Source organism: Lichenostomus cassidix, chromosome 4 (genome assembly GCF_008360975.1).
Source record: "Lichenostomus cassidix isolate B80296 chromosome 4, HeHo_3.0, whole genome shotgun sequence".
Taxonomy (NCBI): domain Eukaryota; kingdom Metazoa; phylum Chordata; class Aves; order Passeriformes; family Meliphagidae; genus Lichenostomus; species Lichenostomus cassidix.
The window spans coordinates 33,100,329-33,125,672 of record NC_139484.1 but is presented as its reverse complement, the minus strand read 5'-3'; the positions used below and the strand labels follow the sequence as shown (position 1 = coordinate 33,125,672).

The window sequence follows — 25,344 nt, the reverse complement described above, 5'->3', positions numbered from 1 at the left end:
AGAAAGCAATTGGAAACTGCTCATACTGTTAATATTTTATATCCTGATGGTGAAATGAGTGCCAAAAAAAGATTGCATTTTCAAATGACAATATATGTACTTCAAGACATTTATAATTAACTCTTGAAGAGCTCTTTAAAAGTAGAGAATGAAGTAAAACAGTTTTGTGTAGGGAGGGATAGATAGAAAATAACTGTTGCTTTCTGAAATACTTTTTTCTCTGACAGAGTATGCACAATAACAAAACAAACACATATCTTCAGAAAATTTTATCTCAGGGATACTGAGCTAAAGCATATCGACTCAGACTATTTTTGGGATAAGTGTATTATTCTTTTCGGCAAAAGGATGGACTAAAAACAGTCTTTAGTTCTGGCGAGGCTATTGTGAGCTGATTGTTCAGGTTCCTTGCTTCCCTGCCAGCCCCACAGCCAGGCTTGAAAATGTCTGCAGAGATGAAGATATTCATTCGGCATCACCTACCACAAAATCAGACATCTTCCCCCCGCAAGCATTCTTCAGCAGGTCTGAGGGTTTCTTCTGCAATCTAGAGCCAACTGACCTGCAAAGGTTGTTCATGCCAGCCTGTGGGAATGACACGTCACCTGGGAGCTCCAGTGAGGTTCTCACTGCTGTTTCAGAAAGCATTGATCAGTTTAGTTTTGTTCCTGCATTAAAAAAAAAAAATCTCCTGTAGGAAAATTCAGAATATGACTGCAATTTGACCACTGTAGCAGAAACTGAGGGTTTGGGTTTTTTTAACTGAAAATGTCCCGCAGGGGGAATAAAAAAGATTCAGTAAAAGATAATTTTACTATCAAAAAATTATTCCAGAAATGTGATTTTGAGTATTTCCTGTATGTAAGTGAAGAATATTATAAAAAATTGCTCTCATTTCCTAGGATAAACTTAATGAACGCTATATAATGGCTGAGATTAATACATGCATGACAATACTGTGTAAATAGGAAAAAAAGTTTTTTTTGCCAAGGCCTATAGAAATGAGAAGCCCTTTTGCCTAAAAAAATGCAAGCTGTTTGTTCACAGTTATTGTTTCACAGAAAAGTCATTGATCCTTATCCAAGTGGGAAGTAACTCCATGAAGAACTTGCCTGAAGCCCTTGTGAAAACCACCTCAACAAGAGAGGGAGCAGGATGCAGAGGTGTTCTATCCAGGGTCCAGTCCACAGCACTTCCTTCAGAACCAGGGTGCCCAAATTCCCTACCCATACTTTGCCATAGCTTTTGAATGCATCCTGTGGCATCACAAAAGTTCATGTGGAATGGCAAGGGAAAAAAGTCCTTGGGACTAGCTTACTCCCCAGGGGCTGCAGTCTGCATCTCATTCCTGCTGACTTCCCACCAGACAACTAACACAAAGTGCAATTCATGTCTCTGCATGTAGAAGACAACTACGTAAACTTCAGGAAACTCTTCTTATTACTCAGATACACTTTTAACATGCTTCTGCCTTCAAAGAGACTGTGCAGAACAGCTAAATCCTATTTAAGATTCCCAGCAAGGAACCATGAGGTGAGAAGATGGAGCATGTCAGTTTCCATGTCAGTTCTCAGTAAGATGCTGGCCTGACATTGCTGATAAGGAACAGCTACCAAATATTCTGATCTGCCCAAGAACCCACCAGGATGACACTCAGCAACAACTAAGACCCTATGCCCTTTTTCAATGCAGATCTTCATCACTGAAAGCCCTCTATGTGGTACCTACCGGCCTCCACCTCTTCAGGGTGTCTTTATTAAACCCGTGGCGTGCCTGATCTAATACAGAAGCAGAAAAAATGCCATTGAATCATTAATTTTGCAACAGAATCTGGTTTGTTTCTGTTTAAAATCAGTAACAAAACTTATACTGATATTTTTGGAAAAAGAGTTGTATCTTAAAATAATACCCTGGGATTCATGGGAAACAAAATAAAAACAAGAGCCACCATAACAGTATTTTTCCAGCCTGTTAACATTCAATTCCAACTGTTTTTTGCAATTCTACATCATCTTTTCTAGATATACACTTCAGTCTTCCTTTTACAAGACAGCTGTTACAATTTTAAATGAAAATGCTATCATTTTACAGTGAAAAGTATTTTTCAGAAATAACATCAAAATTGTTTGCTGTTCCATATACTTATGAGCTGCAGACTGTATTTATCATTAACAGACATTTATTGGCAAGATTAGATTAATCTTGCTTTCTTAGTCTTCATAAATATCAATAAGTTGTTATTAATCTATTCTTATTAAGAATAATGAATTCTTATTAAGGACAGTCTTGTCAATTATTTATTTTCTTTAAAAACATCTGGGATTAAAAGTGAAAATTTAGAAATATTAAAATAAAGACTTAGAAATAATAGGCTTTGCCTATGACTTTGCCTGAAGTGTTTGTCTTTTTTGTGCTTTAGTATGTGACTATAAATTTAAACAGCAGAGGATAAAAACGTTCTAGAAAACAGACAGACCTCACCACAGTGGATCAAATATTAACTTGTGTGGTTAAAAATATAGGAACTGATGTTTTCCCATTGATATTCACTTTGCATATTTTTTCTGTGTCTCTCCATAGTGGGCTTTCCCAAAAAAAAAAGCAATTTGTATTCTTTCCCAAAAAAAAGCAAAAGTAGTCTGAATGTGGTAGAAAGAAAAGAAAAAGCAAATGGGCAAATCAGGAAAAGAAGGATGCCCTTTCTTCTTCCCTAGCCAGAAAGCAGCCTGTTTGATTTCTCAAGCAGGTCAGGAGGAAATCTGTTGTGTAACATAGGTAGTCATCAAACAGCCAGTGATTCCCAGCAGGGACTGCACGGACTGCTTCTGCATTATCAGAAACTGAAGAGAGATGTGTCATTGCACCACCAGTGGTGGCCACGGTCAGGCAGAGTATCAACATGAAGGAAATGAAGTAACAAACTGTAAGAACATTTTCACATTGAAGTGCAGAGTCTCCTTTATTTTTCATCTTTTGCCTTAGATACATTTCCTTATTGTTTTACTAAATAATGAGTAAATTTTTTGTTCACCACCTAGACTCATTATTTACTTATTGGATACAATGCAAATAAGAGTAATTTTGAAACAGCTTTGCAGAAACAAAGCAAGCGGCTTTATATTTTATAATCACAATGGTCCCCCAGCTACCAAAGGGCAGCATGGGAGAAAGAATAAAAGTATCTCTCAAGCATGTAAGAACAATATTGTTAGCTAGTGACTTAGTGAATATCGGGCAGACTGAGGGACTGAGATTAAACGGCAAGGAGAAGAGATGGTACAGGGTATTGTAAAGGGAATTCAAAGGGAAGGAATGACAAGATCAGAGGAAGGAGTCATAAATTCTTTTGACAACTTCAAAGCAAGCAGAGTTGAGAGGACGAGATGTATGCACAAGTCTTCATTTTACTGCACTGTATTAATTTTCACAGCCTTTTCCAGTTATGCCCTACTTATTTTCTATCTGTAAATGCATTACCAGCCTGAAGATCCCAGTTACTGTGGGAATGCAGAGATCTCGATTACTACAGAAACTTGTTAAAATTACTTTTCTACACACAGATCTGTGATACCAAGGCACTATAGTCCCTTTTAGTCAAAGCCTGAGGTTGGAAATAGTGCAGATCACAGTGTTTGCAGGACTCAGACCATTTACATGCACATCCATTATCACATTTATGATGAACATCAATTCACTTTACTATATCAGAGAAAGAAAAATATATGAGGTGTGATATTCAAGATATGAGGTCCGTCAGCAAAGGACGATAGGTGCTTTTTCTTCACTTTCTTGAAGGAGGAAGGAGGGGTTGTGAAAAATAATGACCATGCTTCTATTCCCTGCTCTGTTTTCCAAAAAAATGGAGGGAAACCCTAAAAAGATACTCGTACAACATCCTGGCTTCTGTTCAGGTTGTTACTTACATTTTAAACAAGAGATGCTAAATGGAGGTTTTCCTGGCAAGTACAACAAGAGAAAATGTATTCTACATTATTTAAATGCTGTTGAATAAAGAATGCATGATTTATGCTGAAGTAGATAAAATGATACAGGTCAGACTCCCTCATGTGGCCATCCAAGACTGTACAAAAACTCTTTCCTCCCGGATGTCTCAGATATATCTGTGCTGCTGTCCAGTTTTCTGGCAGAAATAGCCCAGGGGACAGAACAGAGGGATCTGTAACTCTGCTTTTTCATATCAAATGGCTGTAGATTTGTCTCTAAGTGCAGCAATGAAACAGAACAGCTTCCTGATGGCAAAATAGATAAAGAAGAATTAAAGGCAGAAAACCAGAAATGAGTCATGCATTTGTTTCCAAAAGTAGCTATAGATATAGCTATATTGAGTGTATAGAGATATATAGGTGTGTGTACATATATGTCTATATTAAATATGTACAATCAGCTGGGCAGTTGTTTAGAATAAGATACAATGAATGGTAAGATTTTAGGAGAGGATTCAAGTTCAAAATTACTTGAAGAAGTGTGAATAACAGTAATAAACCTAGTGGAAAAAGCCACATTAGTCTTACGTTTCTTAAACTATGTACAAGAAAAATACATGAGCATTCAGCATTAAAACATCTTGTGCAATGAATACAGAACTAAAAATTAAAAATAGTTCTTCAGATTTTGTTTACCTACAGATGGTGGTTTATTTTGTTCAGGTGTCAGTGGTGCTTCAAACTGAGTTTGGCATTGGGCAAATATTTGATGCAGCCTGACACTAACAGCCTGAATCCTATGGACTAGGAGAGCATGGTCCCCCCTGTTTGATGAGATACAGAGTGCTCTAGATAGTTCCTGTCGTTGCTCTGTTGGTAGAAGTGTACAAGTTGGCAAACATTCATATGTAAGTCATACTGCCCGATAAATATAATTGCAGAGCAAGAGGCCTGAACCGTTGTGCAGGTTCAAAATCTTTTATATCTGAAGACTTAATAGAGTTTTTTTACAATGAATTTGTACCATGATAGGACTAAAATTATTTCCACCTCGTTTGTATTGAGAAATGCAAAAGTAGTTTTATTGTGCTTCCTGACAACAGTGCTGAGTTAATTACACTGTATAGAATCATAGAGTCATTTATGTTGGAAAAGACCTCTAAAATCATCAAGTCAGCTGATAAAAGCCACTGCCAAGTCCACCACTAAACCATAGCTCTAAGTGACACATTTACACATCTTTCAAATACTTTCGGGGTGGTGACTCCCTATTTTGATTGCTATTCAAAGGCAAAAATCAAAGATAAGTGGTAGAGTGACAACATATATGTTTTGTTTTCTTATAGATAATATTATCTATCTGACTGAGTCCAGACTGAAGAGCAGTGAGAAGTGGAAAATTTAAGAAATCAGTTTGTCAGACTTAATGTTTGAAAGTAATTTAATTTAATTTTATTTACTTTAATTTTATTCTTTTATTTATTATGTCCAGAAATAGGAATTAAATTTGCCTTTCTGTTCATGCAATAACATTTTTAGACTTGTTTTTCCACTGGTGGAAAAAAGGACTGTGTTAAGAAACACACCTACCTCTGGCTTATTTTATGAGGCTAACATGACCTATTTTAACAATCAATTAATAAACTCTGTGTTGCTGCTTTTTTACCATTATACAAGTATAACAAATATATATACTTCTAAGGCTTTGGTAGTACTGGTCTAACAAATTCAGTACACCTTGAACTTCCAAAAATTAGATGCTGACTTCTTTATCAGTAACAGAGCATGCAGCGCGTAGGGACCAAAAATGTATTATAAGGGCAATGTACTCTGGCTGGTAAAGAGCCTTGAAATTAGAATTAGTAGAGAAAAAATATATATATATACATATATAAATTTGTACTGACTTTACAAACATGATATAATGGATTAAATGATAGCAGAATGTGATGACAGATGAATGTGTTAAATATGACAAAGCTACCATATGTCTTTAATTCATTCTGTTAACAGCTTGTCATGATGCTACTTAGTAAATGGCAAATTTAAAAATATGGTGCATAATTGCCAAAATATTTATTTTATTGGGTTTTCCAGCCAGTCCTTAGACTTGCAGTCTTAGTATCACTTCATGAAGAGGAAGCAATAGTTTTGAACAGAAGGGTATATTATACAGCTAAATTAGACAAATAAAAATAGAGAAATAAGTTTTTACAGTAACTATACAAGTGAAATGTGCACATGACACCTTCCTATCTTTCTTTTAATAGCTGTGGCAGCAAGGCTTTTTCAGGTACACTAAGCATATAAGCTTATCTCTCCCAGATGCTTACAAGAATATAAGCCCATTTTCTTTTATGTTTAGAGTGGAAACATATTGAAATCTGTTTGGAAATAATGTTTAACTCACTGTTCTAGTAATATAAAATATATGTGATTTGTCAGACTTCATGAATGGTAACTTACTGTGTATGGAAGAGCATGACAATCCATTTTCAGATGCCTTTAATTTTCCTTCAGTCCCCAAACTTCTGAGAGATGAGCTGGGCCCTGCTGAAAATAGCTACAGTATGACCTGGAAAGAGATCAGACATCATGCTAAGGTTTTCTTACCAGCTTTCAGAGCCCCTGCACTGCAGAAGCCATGGGAAAGTATGATGCAAAAGCAGCAAAAGAGATATAAAATATTTCATTAATTAAATTATTTCATTAATTAAATAATTTCATCAAAATATTTCGTCAATGTCTGTTATGAACAAACATTACGAGTAGTTGTCCAGATAACCAAATTGGTCCTTTCCAAGAATGCTACAGGATGGTTTTTCAGATATCCTTTCTGTTTTGTCTCTTTGCTGTAAAGTGCCTTTTCCCTGGCTTGTCAAAGTTAAGGACTGTTACCATCCTGCCATCAAGCAGCACTACAGGGCTGCTGCTCAGTGGTGAGAGCCAGACCTATGGCTTAGCCTTAGGAAACCTTCAATTATTTCATAAAAAGGTGAATATTATGTGTAATTAGGAACATTAAATCATGCAACACTTTTCACATGAGCCTTTTCCTCAGAATAGTGGGATACCTCTCTAACAGGCGTGCAGAAAGCAGAAGACTGCAGCATCCCATTTAGGATCAGAAGGGTGTCTGCATGCTGCTCACAACAAACACTTTCAGTGGCCATTCCCAAGGTGTGGTGGTCATCAGTTTTTCTACCATTCAGAGGATTCTCACATGAAGAACCAACACACAGCTTTACTTGTGTAAAATGATATTTTAGAACAAACAAGGTATGATTCTGCACTAATCTTTTCTACCTATCCGGAGGGAGAACTCAGTATGTGAAAAATTGCTACGGCATTTATTTTGATAATTTGGTCATGATTGATAGCTTGTTGCACATTTTGTTTTCATGACAATAACTTTAGATTGTTCTAAAAAGCTTTGGATAAATTTCCAGTTACAGAAAGATGTGGACCAAGCAAGCAGAGAGACTGGCAAGCTACAAGCCAATAGTAAAATCTTTGCAGGTACAAATTACAGATACAGCATGTGCCAAAAATAATAAAAATTGAGATGAAGTATCATACATTACTTCTGTAATTTCTTTTCTTCCTAATGTCAACACATGTATTAATTTTTGTGTCAATATATAACATAGCATCTTACCAAAAAAAAAAAATTCTTTTTTTTTTCTTCTACAAAAGTTGAAGGAACGAACTTTGCAATTGGTATCTTCAGGGGTTTTGTTTTAGATTTTGCTGCCTTGACAAGTTTGTGATTGCATGTAAAGAATTATTTGAACTCTTCTGTTGGCTGGTTTTGGAAGTTTTTGGAACTGGAACGACTTTCAGAATATATCTTATCAGAGAAATTATAAGGGACACTCATCTTTCATGTAACATTTTATTCATCAGAGGTCTGAAATATGAGCTTGCTCCTACTTTTCCTAGTAGCATCAAACCTTTTAGACCTACAAAGGTGTAACTTAAAAAGACATTCTAAGAAGCTTTAAAGTATACAGAGAAGTTGCTTCCCTTTCTTGAAACCATAACAGTTTTATACAGTGTCCAGTGAAGTTAAGATATTGTAATATACTGTAATCAGTATAAATTAGTTATAGTGATCAAGCAGTGAGCAGGGTCAGGTGCTATTCAAACACAGAGAAAAAATGAAAGGTGATCTGCTGCCATGAAAGGTGATCTGCTGCCATTTAAACACAAATATTTAGGATGTGATGAAAATCCTCTATTATGAAATGAAGTAACACAACTCATTACCCCAGAATGTGCAGGTTTATGGCAAATTCTTGTTTCTACACACTTTGTTACTGGTTTTATCCTACTTAATTTTTATTTTGTCTATAATGAAGGGATACACTAATAACCATGCTTAGTCTTATAAAATTTCTTTGTAAGTAGACAAAAGTTTACTAGTTGAAGTTGTATCTATTTGTATTAAAATTGACTAAATTTACAGGCAAATTATAGGTATCATGTTATACATGTGTGATTAAATATATAGGTGAAGGGAAGGAATCATTTTTTCTGAGGAAAATCTTAGATTCAACTCACTTGAAAACTTTTACATTATTTCAAAAATGCTACATCCAAATAAACACACTGTGATTAGTTTATGCCCCAAATTACAGTGCAGCAGGGAATATATTATCCTCCTGCTCTAAACTGTGCTTTGGAGGAGAATTGCTTCTTTGGCTTTCTCAGTGTTCCTGTTCCTCTCTCTCTCCACGTAGGAACCCTAGGGAAGTTGGTATATTAATGCAAGGACTTAGTCAGCACAAATATCACTTTTTTTGGCTCCCTCCAGTTAAATTTCTCAGCATGTGCCATGCAGGATGCAGAGCACACTGAAGACTGAGGGCCAATTATGCTTCCTTGCTATTCTTTCACTTCTGAAGTGGTTTGTCAGCATACGCTAGTCCTATTTTCCTCTAAACTCCCCTCTACTCTCTGTGCAGCCACACCCTTTGTACACCTGTCCTGTAACACACAGCACCACACACCTTTTCATACTTCTATCTGATTATTTCTTCTGATGAAAAGGTGAGGAGGGTTTTACATTACAGGAAATTTATTGCAAGCTTATGACTATTCAGAATAGTCCCCTCCAAAAAGCACAAGACAACACTTCACTCCCAGCCGCTTGACGTTGTGAACAAAACCAATTTCACAATACAATATCTGCTGCTCTTACTGTGCTCTGTCCATCTATAATTTATCAGCATGAGACCCTCAAGCCCTGTACATTCTGCTTAGTCTCCAGCAAGAGGAGAATCTTAGACATAGATTTTATTCTGGTGAGATGTGTTGCCATTAATTTTCCTTTCATGAATACTTTGGGGATGCACTGTGGATTTTACTATTTTTGTTTGTATTTTTTCTATTTTGAACTTAGTAGAAATAAGTGAGCTTCAGGTAGTGGTCTCACTGGGCATACTGCACAAAATTCTAGGTAGACATCTGTAAAAACTTTCTTGCTTTTTAGGATTTCAATAAAGTTTCATGTTCAAGCAAATCTAGAGAATCTCTTGGGTTTGGGGAGTACAATGCCAAAAGAAGCTGCAGAAAAGTTACAAGTCAAGTGTAGATATGTATCTGAAAATGCCTAAATTACCTCATATAATGTATACAATTCCACTAGATACAGATTAACCCAATTTAAGAGACTCGACAGTAACAAGGAAAAGCATAAGTACATAAACTACGCAGAGAGAGGGAGAAAAAAAGCCCCAAATGAGTCTTCTACAGAAATAGCATCATAACTGCCTCAATTATCATATAAAGACAGAGAGCAGAACTCAAGAAATAGAAGCTGTCATGAAACATTTATCTCTGAATAACTGAAGAAACTAGAAGGAAAAAGTGAACTGAATACATTATAATAATTGATTTATGCAAAACATTGATTAAATTTTTTTAAGACTTTATGACAAGAATATTCCACAACAAGTCAGAGCTGCCACTCTGTGGAAAAAACCAGTCCAGGGGAGTAGACTTGAAGAGAGCAGATAACGATTAAAAGATAAAATTATTAAATAATTACTTTGTTTGCGGCTAGTTTTGGTCAATAATAAATTACTCAATGCATCCTGCTGTGGCTGTGGATTGTTACCTCCATCTTATTTACGTCTCAAAACTTTCACTTGTAATAACATATTTACTTAGTCATTAGTGAGAGCAGATATTTTGAAAGACAAGCATTTTCCCCCTGTGTTTCTTCATTGCTCTCTCCAGCGTTTCCAGAGATTTTTTTTTGTAGTTATCCATGGCCAGATACAGATGAAATTTGGCATATTTCATTTTTTTTAATGTCATGGTATTTAATCATTGCAACACAACAAATGGATTATCTATTCCAAAGTCACAGAAAAAGCTCTCTTCTCCACCTGTAATAAATTTAATTTGTTCTAATGTAATGATATTTAGTAGTGTGAATTTCCCTCTGATAAATATGCCACATCCTGTTTAAACAGTTGTGAAGAAAGTCACATCAATCTCCCATGAAATGCACTCATATTCCTGCTATACCTACAGTATTACCTAAATTATGGAAAATTGGTACAGTCTGGGCCCTTTTCTTAACATCATCCTTACATCAATTAAGACACCACTTTTTTTTCTAAGACCAACATAGTACAATGCATTTGTCCTTTCAGTCATCCTACAGAACATCAGGGTGTGGTATTTAGAAAGGTCTTTCACCAATGTGACAGCAGGAAGTATTTTGTGTATCAGTTACTAGAGCATGTAAGTTGTGGGACCTATAAAATTTCTTTGTATCACAAGCACTGAAGACTAGAGAGAGGATTTATTCACTAAGGTCAATAGAAATCTTATTAGTACTATGTGGGAATTACACACATTGGTATTTTCATACAAACATAGAATGGTTTGGGTTGGAAGGGACCAAAAAGGTCATATAGTTCCAACACCCCTGCCATGGGCAGGGACAGCTTCCACCAGACCAGATTGCTCAAAGCCCCATCCAGCCTTGAAGAGTGCCAGGGATTGGGCATCCATCACTTCTCAGGGCAACCTGGTCCAGTGCCTCACCACCCTCACAGTAAAGAAATTCTTCCTCATATCTAATTGAAACCTAGCCTCCCTCATCTTAAGACAGTCCCCACCTTGTCCTATCACTCTATGCTCTTGTGAAATGCCACTCTCCAATTCTCTTGCAGCTCCTTTAGGCACCAGAAGGCTGCTGTAAGGTCTCCCTAGAGCCTTCTCCAAGCTGAACGGCTCCAACTCTCAGCCTCCAACTCTCAGCTTCTGAGAGAGGTGTTCCTGCCTTTGGATCATCCCTATGATTTTGATGTAATCAAGTTTTAATCAGTTCCAATATTGTTCAGTTTCTTCATGCTAATGAGTTAAAATACACAGAATGATGCCAGCCTCTTAAAGTGATCACTGCTTTTGAGCAATCAGTTTAACATGTTCCAAGACTTCAGATTAATTTGATTTAAACACTTTTGTTTACACTGTGTACCTAGTTAACATGAAACAGGAAAACACTTTTTCTAAGGATGAACAATATATTCAAAGAATATAGAGTGAATGACATTAGCCAGCTAAACAGACAAAGAACCATCACAGGGAACCTTGTAAAACTTTAACACCAGGTTTGGCCTGAAAAACCCTTTAAAAGCAGAGCTACTCTTGATTAGTAAGATTCGTATATAGACCACTGATGAGGCTAAAGAGAATTATCCTTTAGTCTGACATAAAATACTTGCCTAATTTGGACAATTCAGTTAATTTTTTTCTCAATTGTAAAATGAGAACTACAGTATTAGAATATTGCACAAAGTACTTGAAGTACTTGAGTATGATGCTGTGTGTGTTGCAAGCAAGCCTGTCTACATCTCAAAGTCCACTTCCATGTGAGATACAACATGATCATTGTCTTATGATCCTTTTCATAGGCAGGATGGAGAAAGCACTTACTCTGAGCTAGGCCATCTGGATTCTTGGTTCAGCTGGTAAAATTTTATCAGTAAAATATATTTCCCAGCAATGAATATCTTGACAGATTGTAAAACTACTTTGAAGGGGAAACACAGAAGGAAATCTGGCTCTTAACTAATTAAGCTTTATAACATTCCCATGAGATATTTCTCATTTATCACTGAGGAATTGGAAGTGTGCTGCTCATCTTAATGTTAACTGGTACTGTAGATGGTCTGAACCTTGAAAAAGAGATCATATCTTTTGTTGCCTGATGTTGTTATGATGATTCTGGCCATAGTGTTTTTCTGAGACATAGATTGAGTTACTGGCAGAAATAAAAAAACCCGCCCAAAAAACTCTGCATACTCCAGGTTCATCCTTATCTCTGTGTTTTAACATGAAACCTTACCTTTTCTTTATACTTCAATTTTGCATTGCAGCATTCTTTCAATATATCCACTGAAAATACATGCTGAGCTGTAGAAGTGATTACATCCCATCTGAAGAGCTCTGGAAAGTATGTTAGGAACTGAGTTGTCCTAGCACATCTTAATGGCTTTAGAGCATAGCTCTGTGTTTTCCTGTCACTGTTGGAAACTGACAGACTCTGTTCCTGGGAGGAAGGTGGGAGCCAAAGCTATGTTTGCCAGCTGGTTCACAGAGATGCTGCAGTGTCAGCACATTGCAGAGCCAAAAGGCCAGATGGTGAGAGAGCAGACCACTACTGGAGTAGATTCCTATTCTCATTGCTGCAACCACCCACAGATGTAGTTGCAGCAAGCCAGCTCATTTTTGTCCATCTTTCCAAGAGCAACTGATAAATCTGTTACTACTACTTGGAAGTAAAAACGAATGAAGAGCTAATAAACTTTATGAAGTGAGATCTGTGTTTCTCCTTAGCACCACTGGATCCAGCAGCCTCATGTACTGATCCCACTCAAACAGTATTTCAGTTTGTTGTTTACAACACTATATTTATAGTCTCTATTTCCTTTCCAAAGCAGCTGTTTGCAGCCCCACTTCTAATGAGCTTGATATCCACCTGTTTCTCATTGAAGTTGATAATAAAATTTTGCTCCAGATGAGAGGGTAGGGAAAGATGCAATCACAGCCTTTTCCTATGTGAAATTCATTTTTTTTTCCCCCATACAGTGTTCTGCACACTCACCACAACAACAGATACAAATTGCATTGAGACCAAGTCCACCAACAGCAGGACTCCAAAGAGCAGTGGTAATACAAAAAAATGGAGACAACTCATAGTATATACATGGAAAAGCTCAATCTTTTCCTCATAGTGCCTTCCTCCACTGCTGAGAATGATCCACAAGAAATTCTTTCTCTTTAAAATATCTTACATTTGTTCTTCTGACACAGTTAAGCTTCTGTAACTGCATAAGTGTTATTATGATGTCCCTGCTTTTGAGAAGGACACAGCAGCCCAGAGGGTTACACTGACCCACACTACAGGATTAGAAGGCAGCTCCCTGGAATTGGGCTCAGACAATTTCCTTCACAGGCAACTTCACATGCTGCCTTTCTTATAAATTTGCTTGACTTGCCCTTAACAAAAAATAACGTTTTTGGCTTATACTTCACTTATTTGGAGCTGTAACCTCTCTCTGATGGATAGAAACCTTCTGCAGTTTTCAGCCTGCACATAATTATGCATTTTGCTTTGATGCAGTCTTTGTTCCTTACCTTATATAGCTATTTTCCCTCCAAGATGTATATCCATTTGTAGCAGTTACAGAAGCAATAATACCTCCCTTATACTTCTGCAAACTCAGTTTTCTATTGTTTTAAATTTCATCCTATAAGGCAGGCTGATTATTTTATGTTTTCTTTTTTTAAGAAGTTAGTATTAGTGGGAAATTATTAATTTTATATTTAATAGAGGCTGTCGTCCCTGATCCTCAGTGGAGATACTTCACACGTGATATGTCTTAGGGTCATATTGAATTTTTCTCAGCCTAGATCAAATTGCTGACTCACACATGCATTAGGAAAGTCATGCTTTTTTCCTTATTGTTGAGGTATCCCCTCTTGAATACATTGTCATAATGTATCTTATATTTAAACTGTGAAATTCTATTCTATTACCATTCTTCTACACATAATTCTCCTAAGGTGTATTCTGGTACCCCTGTGGAGACAATATAGGAATATAATTACAACAGTATAAAGGAGCCAAAACCAGAAAGAAAAAAAAAAAAGCCAAAAAAGGAGGCTTAAAAAAATCCAAAAAGTAGAAGTTAAAACTGTGGCCTTTCTCCAAACAACTGCATTATTGGCACAACCTGTAGCTGGTTCCATACCTGTAGATCTAACACTCATCCCTTCGTCTTCCATCTGAATAAAGGAATTTCAAAATATCAAATATTGTACTCTTACAAAACCTGAGATCACCTTCTCATTGAAAAATCAAAAACTGTCAGATGGTTGTATTACAATATTTCTGTGATACATGGTCAGTGCAACACTTCATGATGTTTCAAATTTTCTACTGAGACTGGCAAAGTAATCAGAAGAAAATACTTTATTCTTAATCTTTCAGTCTATCCTTTAGGTTTCATTGAATGGTTTGGACTTCAGTACACAGGAGAAACTGGTTAAAATTTATCTCATGCTTTGGCAAAACAGCATAGAATTTTTTTTCTTTATATATTTATTTAATTGGTCATTCATTATATGCTAAAGCTGTCATACAGATTTTTGTTTTCAGAGATTTCTTAATTCCAAAATTACAACAAAAAGGTTAAAAGACACTCCAGAGCTTTGCTGCTTGTTTTCTGTTCTTAGGATGTGACATTTCTCCATCTAATATTATATACTCTAGTTTTCATCCTGCACACACAGGTGTCCCATTATGTTTAGCATAAATTAAATCAGATTTGCTCAAGAGAAATGCAAAAGAGCTAACATTAAAGGACTACTTTACATTCAGAGAAGAATGAAGTAATTTAAATAAACAATGTTTATTCCTAGAACTGCAATAAAAACATTTATATCTACCTGTTTCTGGATGAGGAGGTCTAGTGAAATACAGTTTCCAATGCCTCTTAAACACAGAAAGCAATTTCAAAAAACAGGAATAATGAGCCCTTTAAGTTAAAGAGAGGCAAAGGTCTTAAAAATATTTTTACATGCTGATGCAAAAGACCTTTGAGGAGCATAAGGTCAAAATTAAGGTTAGAAATATGTTTTTGGATAAAAGAAGCTGTGAATTCTTTGTAGACTCTGTGGCACACTAAGCCATCCCAAAGTCCTTTGCCTACTCACTACCAAGCCACTGCCAAGAAATGCAACTTCGAAATTTATTATTTCTATTTAAATATTAGTGGGGGGGGAAAAGTGCAATTCTTTTCTGAACTTTCAGAGTAAAGGGCATAGCTTTAGTTCAAAAATCCACTGATCTCAAACATATCACTTCTGCATGACAAATAAGTGTGATCTTTGTTAATCTAAATACAGCATTCCAAAGAATTCCAATACATCACATAAAGAAAACTTAACAGAAAAACCTAGACTATTTATATGCACTTACATTCCTCTCATGTGATGAGCACAGACCTTTCCCGTGAGAAATTTTTCTCTCTTCTTCCTGTGTTTTATAAACAAAAATAAAGTTTGGATGTTGTTGGACCAATGTCTCAAGATATGAATGATTCACACCTGGCCAATCGGCCTGGGGGGAGGTTTTGAACTGACCAATCTGAGTGACCTTTGAAAGTCTATAGAAGTTGAAATTAATAAATAAAAGATATATTTGCCACACTGAAGACTTGGACCTTTTCTCTCTGTTAGCGGTTCAACAGCAACACAGTCAGATCAGATTAGTACATTAAAAAAACCCAAAACAACAGGAATCCAACCTGCAAAGCAGTATTGTTACAAATAGAGGCTTGGATTGTAGTATTTTTATGGTTTTTCCCATAAAAACCCCAGCCCTCCATACTTATAGAGACTGGGAGTTTCCGTTTTGTGTCCTTAATGAAAAATTACATAAAGTCATGAGTGATTATTGAAATTATAGACATTTAGGAAAGGGTTTCTTCTTTCTTAAATTATTAGATATAAATATAATCCCCTTATTAAAAACAAACAAAAAAATCTTTACCACAAAACTGGGGTAAATATGATTTTTATATACATGTGTCTTTAATCATAACTTTTCTAAAGATAATCTGAAAAACAACTAAAATTAAGTGCTTGATCATATATCAGAGAAGGAATTTATTTTTTGGCTGTTTAGGCCAATATTATTAACATATAGTATTGACCAACGTTCATCAGAAATCCAGATAACCGTGGTAGTATAGATCTATTTTCTTCCAAGAAAATGCCTGCAAAAACACTACAAAGAACGCTATCAAAACTAAAACCTGCTAGGTGACTGGTTTGGGTTTACTTATTAGTTACAGACTAGGTTTTAACAAAAAAATAGCAGTTCAAAGCCAGATTTTTTTCGTGTTCACAATGCATGTGGGCATGATGTTTCTGTCATGAGAACAATTTCTAACTAATGTTCAAACACAAATTGACTCCCAGGCTACCCAACTCACTAGCACTAGGTAAAACTTAAGAATTACAACATTGATGTCATGGAAATAACTATGCTATCAGAAACTCAAGTGTATTGGAGATTTCCCTCCCGAGTCAAATAACTCAAAATTAAGGTTAAAATTAACTTAAATTATGCTATTACTTTAAAAGTTGCCAAGGTTCAAAGAAATTACAAAAAAACCAACAAAAAACCTTAAATGAATGAATCAGAAAGAATTGTTTTTGTGTTTAAAGATGTGTGCTTTGACTGAAATGTCAAGGCATAAATCAAATGAATCTTTAAAATAAAACAAACACAAACAAACCAACAGCAACAAAATCAACCCCTCAAAAAACTCCTCAGGGATTTTATCCATACAAATTTTATACAGTGAAATATTCGTAATCTGTCCCTTCAATTATTTTTCTCAATAGAGAAGATGAGAAAATTGGCAAGAATCAGTGCCAATATCCCCATAAAACCTTTCCTTGTCTTCCATTCCATGGTGGGACAAAATATTTCTGATTAAGGGAAGATCACTGCAGTGACTTTTTTCTTTGAAAATTCACCAGCAATAACACTAGTGAAATCATGCTATATATAACTTCATATTCAAACTACCTAAATTTAAAATCCTACTCTTTGAAATAAAAAAAAATTCTTGAGAGATTTAAAGCTGCCATTTTCCCCCCTTCAGCATCTCCAGCAGAACTGTTTCTTTTTATCAAGCAACAACAGAATCTGTGTTTTGCACAGGGACATAAACATGATTTTTAAAAGTCAAAAGATGTACCTAGCAAGCTGAAAAATACATAACAAGAAACACTGCAATATTTTAAAGATAAAAGGACCAGCTAAAGCTACATAACAGGCAAAACCAAAAGCAAAAACAGTAACAAAATGAAACGAGACAACCACATTGTCCCTCCTGACCTGAGAAGGGCAAGAACATGCAGCAAAAACAAGACCTGAGACGACCTGCTGCAGAACATAATCAAAAGTCATGATTCTTGGAACAAGAAAAGAACTTTAAAGCAGTTATCTAACACTGATTTTGTGTTTTTCCATATCTCAAAGTTCCTTCAAAGTGATTTGTGAGCATTTAGCAGAATTTATGAGGCTTGCTTACATTTTGGAAACTTTGCTACCAACTTATATGCATAGGGAATGAAGCGGAAGGGGAAGGAAATCAGCTGAACCTTTCCAGGCAATTAGTTATGCATCAGATAAGTTGTTTTCTACAGCTGCACAACTGCACTTCTTTTTTGATTTGGGATTCAAATTGACTCATAAATATTGAAATTATAGGCTTAAGGAAGTGGTACTATTTGATGCATGGCCTGTTTCTAAGAATTATTCTAACAGAGAAATCATGGTTCAAGTGTCACCATTTCAGCATGCCATTCTACTAATGCTTTGCTGACCCTTTCAGTGAAAGGCCTGTGCAGAGATCATGGTGCCACTGTGCACTATTGCCTTAATCCTACTACTACACAATTCCTAAAGTCCCTTAGGTTGGATTTTCATTAAGTGCTTTCCTCACTGTTAGCTATAGCAACACTAAAGGACCTAGCAGCTGTGTGCTTCACAGACCACTTATATAGAATCTACAGGGCTTGTTTCTATACTGTTTTAAAGAATTTCATCATTTTTACCATCCAGACTATAAAATAAGCTGTGTAATTCAGTCTTCCTCCTACAGTCGACTTTTCTTTTTACTTCTACTGCTGCTTGAACACCCGTTTTCTGCACAGCATAATTAATATTCTGCTTTCTGAGAGCAAGCTGTCCCCAGGGTGCAGTGACTATTGCTTTAGAAGGAAACCAAACTGTTTCAGCAGCTGCAGTTTTCCATCTAGATCCAGACTGCAAACTCTGGTGCTTTGGGTCCTCATGTGTATGACTGCAGTAATAATAATAATCTAAATGATTCTTCTATATCTGGACAATTCTTAAAATTAGTTTTTGTTTGTTTAGAACATCCAATAACTTCAATAAATAAAAACAAAAATTCATTTTTTCCATTAAAACAAGCTGGAATGCAGGATTGAGTAGCCTTTTTTATGACAGTGCAATCTAAAGGTCAAATCTCTTCTCCCTCTTACACCCCCAGGATTGCTTTCCATTATACATAGGAAAGAGCAAGAACTTTGATTTCCCTCTGTTTTACAAATCCCAAGCCATTTGTCATGCTGTCAAATCTTGCATACACTTACTATTCCTTACAAAAAACTGCATTAAGCCTTAATATCCATAATGACCAGTAATACAAGTAATAATCATTAAAGTGAAAATTCAGATAGAAACATTCTAATCTGTTTGTTTGGGGTTTTTTATAACTCGCAAGTATTCCACGTACTTTGCTGGGCCCCTTTACGAATGAGATTCACAGTTTTATGGCATTCATATGTAATTCCCCATTACCTGACGAGAACCATTTAGATTTTTTTTTTGAGTATCAGGTTATCTCATAGCTGATGTTAATGTCATCATTACCTGTTATAATGTCCTTCACTAACACTTTGATAAGCTAGAATTCAACACACTATTCAATGATCTCCCCCACACACTAAATTGGAGTGTGGGTCAGACCCTAACTCCAGACCCTAACCCGACCCCAAGACAGGAGTAGCTTTACTTGTCCATCACCCTCATTTTAAAAACGTTCCTTTCTTACTTCTCCTGTTTCAGATCACTTCTGTCTCTTGACCCTTGTCCAGGACTCTGGTGAGGTTTCTCTGTAGATATTTCTATTACTGCCTCTGCTAGCTGTTTTCATATTGGCTTGCTTTGAGCATACTGAATTCTTTTGCCCACAGCATGCAAGATTTACTGTTGTTGATGTTGCCTTCTAAGAGATGAAGTTTCTCTGCTATCAAGGTTTTAAAATTCTCAACACTCTTGAGCATCCAGTTCTCAGGCACATTCATTCTTCTCATTGATCTTTGCATATCTTTTGCTCTGTCCTCTCACCTGCCTCATTGAACCCTGCTTCAAGAGATGTGCAACAAATTGTTACCTAGGTGAATAGCAGTCTGTTTAAACATGCCTCTATTTCCCCAACATATATTTGTTCTGCAATGACTTATTTTTCTCACTGTGTTAAAAGTTTTACCATTTCAACTCCCTCCTTTGATCAGATTTGCTCTTTAACAAGTGTTTTATTTTACCTCTCTTGATAGCTGGTATCAACATTTCATTGCAGCAGATGTGGGGGGCTTGTTAAAATACAACCTTTACAATATTTTGGAAAAAAAAATCTTTAATATATTACAACTTGTGGTAAGTATGACTGTTACAAAAATTGTAACTCATGTAAAACTAATTCAGTACGTTTTTTTTCTGCCCTGAGAGTATTGAACGCTAACATCCTGTTAATCAACTGACTTTAATTACTTAGAAACTGTCTCTGTGGTGAGAACAGTAACTCAGCTGTCATATATGACCATAAAAGTCAGTTGCATTAATGTATATCATTACATGTTGGCTTGATCCCTGCAGTACTTTGTTGGAAGTTTTTTGGGAGCCTAATAATTAATTACAGGCAAGCTTTAGACTACCAGAGTCTGACTATAACATGAAGGCAGAGGTAACAAACCAAGACCTGCTCACTGTATTGAAATCTCTTCCAGCATCAGCCTGGTTTCCTCAATCTATCATATAAATCTAAATTAGGCATAGACCAGGTGAAGTGAATACACACGAGGCTCAAAGCTGCTAGTATTAGGTGATTGTGTCCCATCACAGTCCAACAACGAATGAATACAGCTTACATTGGTATCAGCTATGTTAGAAGCATTAAAGTCTTCAGCAGCTAATTTCAGTTTCACCTGTGCTGTTCACCTGTGCTGTTTTTTTCTCTAATAACTTCTGATACATTTCTAAAAACCACGTTAGGTAAGCACAGAGGAGAGAATTTGCAAAGACAAGCAAGTAAAAAGGGTATGTCTAAGAATGATCTTCACATTGCAGGGTGGTATTTTTAGATATTGGAAATCTGAGCAATTTAGAAATCAACGTTTAGTCAGTCAGGCTTGTGTAAAAGTTAAAAACTAAAATAAACCATCTGGACATTGGAATTAGACACAGGAATACAACCAATTAAATGAAGACACAATTTTTTTCACAAATATAGCTGCATTGCTGAATTTCTCAGCTCAGAATGAATTCTTAGTTACTGACTGCAGTAAACACATTCCTGTTGCTAAAAATTTCCCAGAGATTTAAAAGATGAGAAGATACCTTAATCCAAAATAGTTTATATTTTCTATGGGCAAAAATGGAGGAGAATTCCAAAGACATGTGGGTTCAGAATGACCTAGTAGCCTCATTAAGGTTGAGATCTTGAAATCAGAAGATGTGAACACAGACTGAGACAGAATTGTTGTAGAGGCAATATACTTGTAATTAACAACAAGTAAGCAGGAAGAAGAGCCAAAATATGCCCAGTATAACAAATAGGCTTCATTTAAGAACACAAGAAAGAATACATATTTAAGAACACAAGAAAGAATACATATTTAAGAACACAAGAAAGAATACATATTTAAAAACATGGGTTTAGAATTTGTGAGGCTGCGGGCCTAACGCAAGACCAGATCAAACCATTCTTACCACTTCCTAGAAAACACAATTTGATTTCAGCAAAACTTCATGTTAAGTCTTACCTTAAGATTCACAGCTTCTTACGTGTGCTAAAGATTTACTTACTATTATAAGCAATGAGGCTTAAATACTTCCTGATTGTAGTTTTAGTCTAGCAACTGACATGCTCTTTTCCTCAAGGAACAGTTCTCAGACTGAAATACATTAAAAAAGTGTTCTCCAAAGTATTTTTGTGTGGTACAGCCTACACCTTTGAAAATAAAGACAGCAGAGCTGGAATCATAAATTACCTTTACACTCGTGGACCACGTGAAGCACTACTCGCAAATGAGCAAGTGGATATGCATTCCTCTGAAAGACAGGAAGAAAAGTTCCAATGTCGCTGTTGAGCAGCTAGCAGAGTAAAGAGGTCAGTTCTCAGTGGCAAGAAGGAATGACCTTTATTGTTTTGATTTCATCATATATATAGAGTTTTCAAAAGTCACCCAGATTGGTCAGTCAGAAGCCTTCCCCCAGGCCTGATTGGCCAGGCCTGCACTGCCCAAGTTCTGGGACACTGTTCCAACAACATCCAAACTTTATCTTTATTTATAAAACACAAAAAGAATTCTCATGGGAAAAGCCTGTGCTAGCCACATTCCAAAACTAAACAGAACATTTCTCCTTACAAATTATTCAGACTGGAACTATGCAAGCTAGTTTATTCAGAGACTGAAGACCAGATAGGCTGCACAGAATTTTTCTTTCAACAGTCTCTTTTCCTATATCCACAAAAAACCTGTTTAATCTAAATTTAATGCAGCTACTGTGATAGAGTAAATTTTTAGGCAATTTCATGCTGACTTGAGAAGAAGGAGGAAGCAATGGTAATGGTTATGAGAAAACAAGGATGGGTATTTACCATGCATTCATCCTCAAGCAAAAGGGTAAAGTAATAAAATGGCTTCTGCTACAGTCATCTGATGCCTAAGAAATACCATGTACTCAAGGCTGAGAAGCAGGTTCTAAGGTTTGAAAAAATATGAAATAGTTAGGCAATTGTTTTCACATGTAGGCTGGAAAACCTTAGGACTTTACAAAAAGCTGTTTTATATACATATGTATATGTATATACATATATTTAAATAACTGAGTAGTTTAATGTGAATCTGAGTGCTTTCATGTTTGCATATTGGCATCATAAACTTTTGAAAATGCCTCATAACAGCAATAATACCAAAGTGATTTATCATTACTGCAGCTCCTCCCTGCTTTAGAAGAACATCTACAGCTTTCAGTCTTTCCTCAAGCCATTAAATAATAACCCAAAAATTACCAGAAAATTCACTGGGTATTGTTGCTTCATTATTAAAGCAAGATAAGGTTAGAGACAAACAAACAAATAAACAAAAGCAAACAAAAAAGGTGGAATTTTTAGAAATTACTTACATAAAAAAAAAAAATAAACAGAAGCTGATTTCTTTCCCATGCAAATTTTGTGCTTGCAGCTCAGTTCATGTGCTACAAAGGCAAAATAACTTAAAACATAATGGGCAATATTAAAACGAGTCTTGAAGCCTGGGTAAAAGAAATGCCAGTTGGAACAAGGTTTCTAAATAAACCAGGATTCCCATATGGATGAAGTAGACAGAAGGCAGCCTGCAAATGGACATCCACAGTTGCTAGGTTTTAGAAAAGTACCACCTTGCAGAGTCCCTCTCCAGTCTGTCCCTTCAGCTGCTCTTTTATTCTCTGTGTCACAAATTCCCACTGTGCATTTCACAAAGAGATGATGTATGGACTCAGCTACCCCTGATAAATAAGCAAGGTCATCTGAGACACCTGGAAAGGTGCAGGTGCCCCCGACTCATCTGCCTGACTACCATGCAGATTTCTCAGCTGTCCTGAGCATCCTAAATGACACCAAATGTCTCTGTTTAGGCCTCTGAACCCTGCCCAGAGTGTCTGATCCCCAGTTCCTCAGTGAGGCAAGAGGTTCCCAGAGCAAAGCAGCCAGCCAGGCAGGTGAATAGCAGTCTGGACTGCACTGACACCTGGTGATGAAAGACAAGATGTTTTGCCATGGCTCTTCCCAATGTTACAGCCTATCTCAAGAGCTCTTCTGAAATGGCTGTTTGACAATTCCAAGCACAAGTATGTCCATATTTCTAAACTTATTATCACCACTTCTAATCAAATATTGTTAATCACAGAACATATACAAAGACCTACTAGATCAGTCAAAATGCAATCTAGGGGGTGAGTGTTTGAGCACTTTGATGCAAACAAAAGCCTGTTATAGATAATAATCTCAAGTGCAACTTTGCAAATTAGGTAAACTATGGAAGTTTAAGCCATAAATTATACACTGACTCTGAGTAAATGGAAGCCAGGTAAAGATAAGAAGGTTGGCTGGCCAAATGTAACATGGGAACATTTTGTTATAAAGGTTGCAAAAGAAAAAAAGAGACATGAAATATAAGATTTTCCATAATGCTGCATGATGGCCCAGCTCCCTGCTCTCTTGAATTCTGCATGAGTCTTACTGTTTACTTGGTTTAAACAGCGTGCTGAGAGCTATTAATTTTTTAGGGATCACAGATTTGTTTCAAACTAAATCCATTGTGAAGTAAAATACTAATGATTTGTAACCATATAACTGCATTAGAATTGTTCAGTAACAAAATAAACAATTTTGTGACTTCCTTCTCACTAAGTTTTTAGCTTAAAACACAAAGCATTTAGTACTGTCAGTGTAATAATCTGAACATCATTGAGGATAACTACACTAAATGATTCACAGTGGAATTGTAAGGGCTAGACTCCTACTGATATCAGAGTCTGCCACATTATTCATGGCCATGTGCATTTATAAACCTACCATAAGGAAGAAAAAATTATTTAGTAGAATATTTCCAATATACATATGAAGATAGCATTGATTTCCTACTCATATTTAACCTGATGAAAATGCTTCTGAATACATGGTAGCTAAGGAATGCTATCCTTGCATAAAAATTGCCCAGAGATAGTTTATTAGACAAATTACCATATTCATCTGAGCTCTTTGCCCAAGAATACCCACCCATGTCAGAAATTGTTCTAACGTGTTCTATAGTTTATGAATGAGCTCTCTCTATATAGCATCACACTTCACAATTAAAGCTATTACTGTAAAATGCAGGAAATTGCATTCATGGTTAATTGCATAATTCATTAAGTCAGGCAAAGTGTGAGCTTGGTAAATATGTAAAACTTTTCAATCAACTCAAGTAGAATGAAAGAGGAAAACACATTATTGCTGAAGCTTTATATAGCAAATAAATGTTGAGTTGAGGAATGCATTTTGTTTTACATAATCATTTAATATTAAAGAGGAAAAAGTCATGAGCACAAAAAACCAAGTGGGAATTACCTTAATATTTTGGGGAGTTTTTCTTGTAGTTGAGATAGAAGAACTTAAAGATTTCAACTAGTTATTCAATCTAGTGTTGATTTTCTTGACTTGCAAAGCACCTAACTGAAAATGATGACAGCACTGTGCACTTATTTGCATTTTTATTACTTTTGATAGGAGCAAAGGGTGAAATAACTTTCACTACTTTTCCTAACAAAGGGAAGAGATAACTATCTTTGAGTTAAAAATATCTTTAAAAGTCTAGAATTCAATATTAAATTGAATATACAACTCTGAGCCTCTAAATTGTTTTTTTACAACTCCGTTTTCTGTTCCATTTAAAGATGCCTTACAAAAAAACACAGAAAAAAACCCTTTATTCAACAATTAAAATTAGTTTTTATCTATTGAATCATGACCTATTTTAGCAATCTCTTCATGATCTTTCCCATCTTGCTCATTCCATCATTATGGCATATGCTTGTGACCATTACTATAGAGCTTAATTTGACCATGCTTACAATTTTTATTTTATATGCTGTTCTCTCTTTTATCCTTCTAGAGGGAAACCAAATAACACTAGTATCATTTAGAGAAAGGTTTTGAATCCAAGCATTAGGAACATTTCCAGATTAACAAAATGCACTACCTTTATTCATATTTTGTTCACATTTTTCCATCCTTCCTCATTTACATTTAGATTTACCAGGAATATGCTGGTAGCCAATCTTTTGATTTATATCTTTATCTAGACATGTAAAATACTGATAGATATCAAGGCCTTAAGAGTAGTGTACTAACCTCTTTGAAACAGATTCTTGCTTCAGATGAAGATGGAAACACTCTAGCAATAACCTAGCAATCAAAGAACATGTCCCTCAGGTTTTATATCTGTATCAATACTTTATTCCTAG

At 35.9% G+C, this 25,344-nt stretch overlaps 1 long non-coding RNA gene across 1 annotated transcript; it reads right to left on the bottom strand.

Annotated features, from left to right (window-relative positions):
• Nucleotides 1–239: 239 nt before the first annotated feature.
• On the bottom strand, nt 240–22,809 carry LOC146438220 (uncharacterized). Its single transcript, XR_014852034.1, has 4 exons — nt 22,738–22,809; nt 15,451–15,507; nt 6,411–6,519; nt 240–668 (listed from the first exon to the last, which is right to left on the bottom strand). It is a non-coding gene; the product is annotated as an uncharacterized LOC146438220 (long non-coding RNA).
• Nucleotides 22,810–25,344: the final 2,535 nt, after the last annotated feature.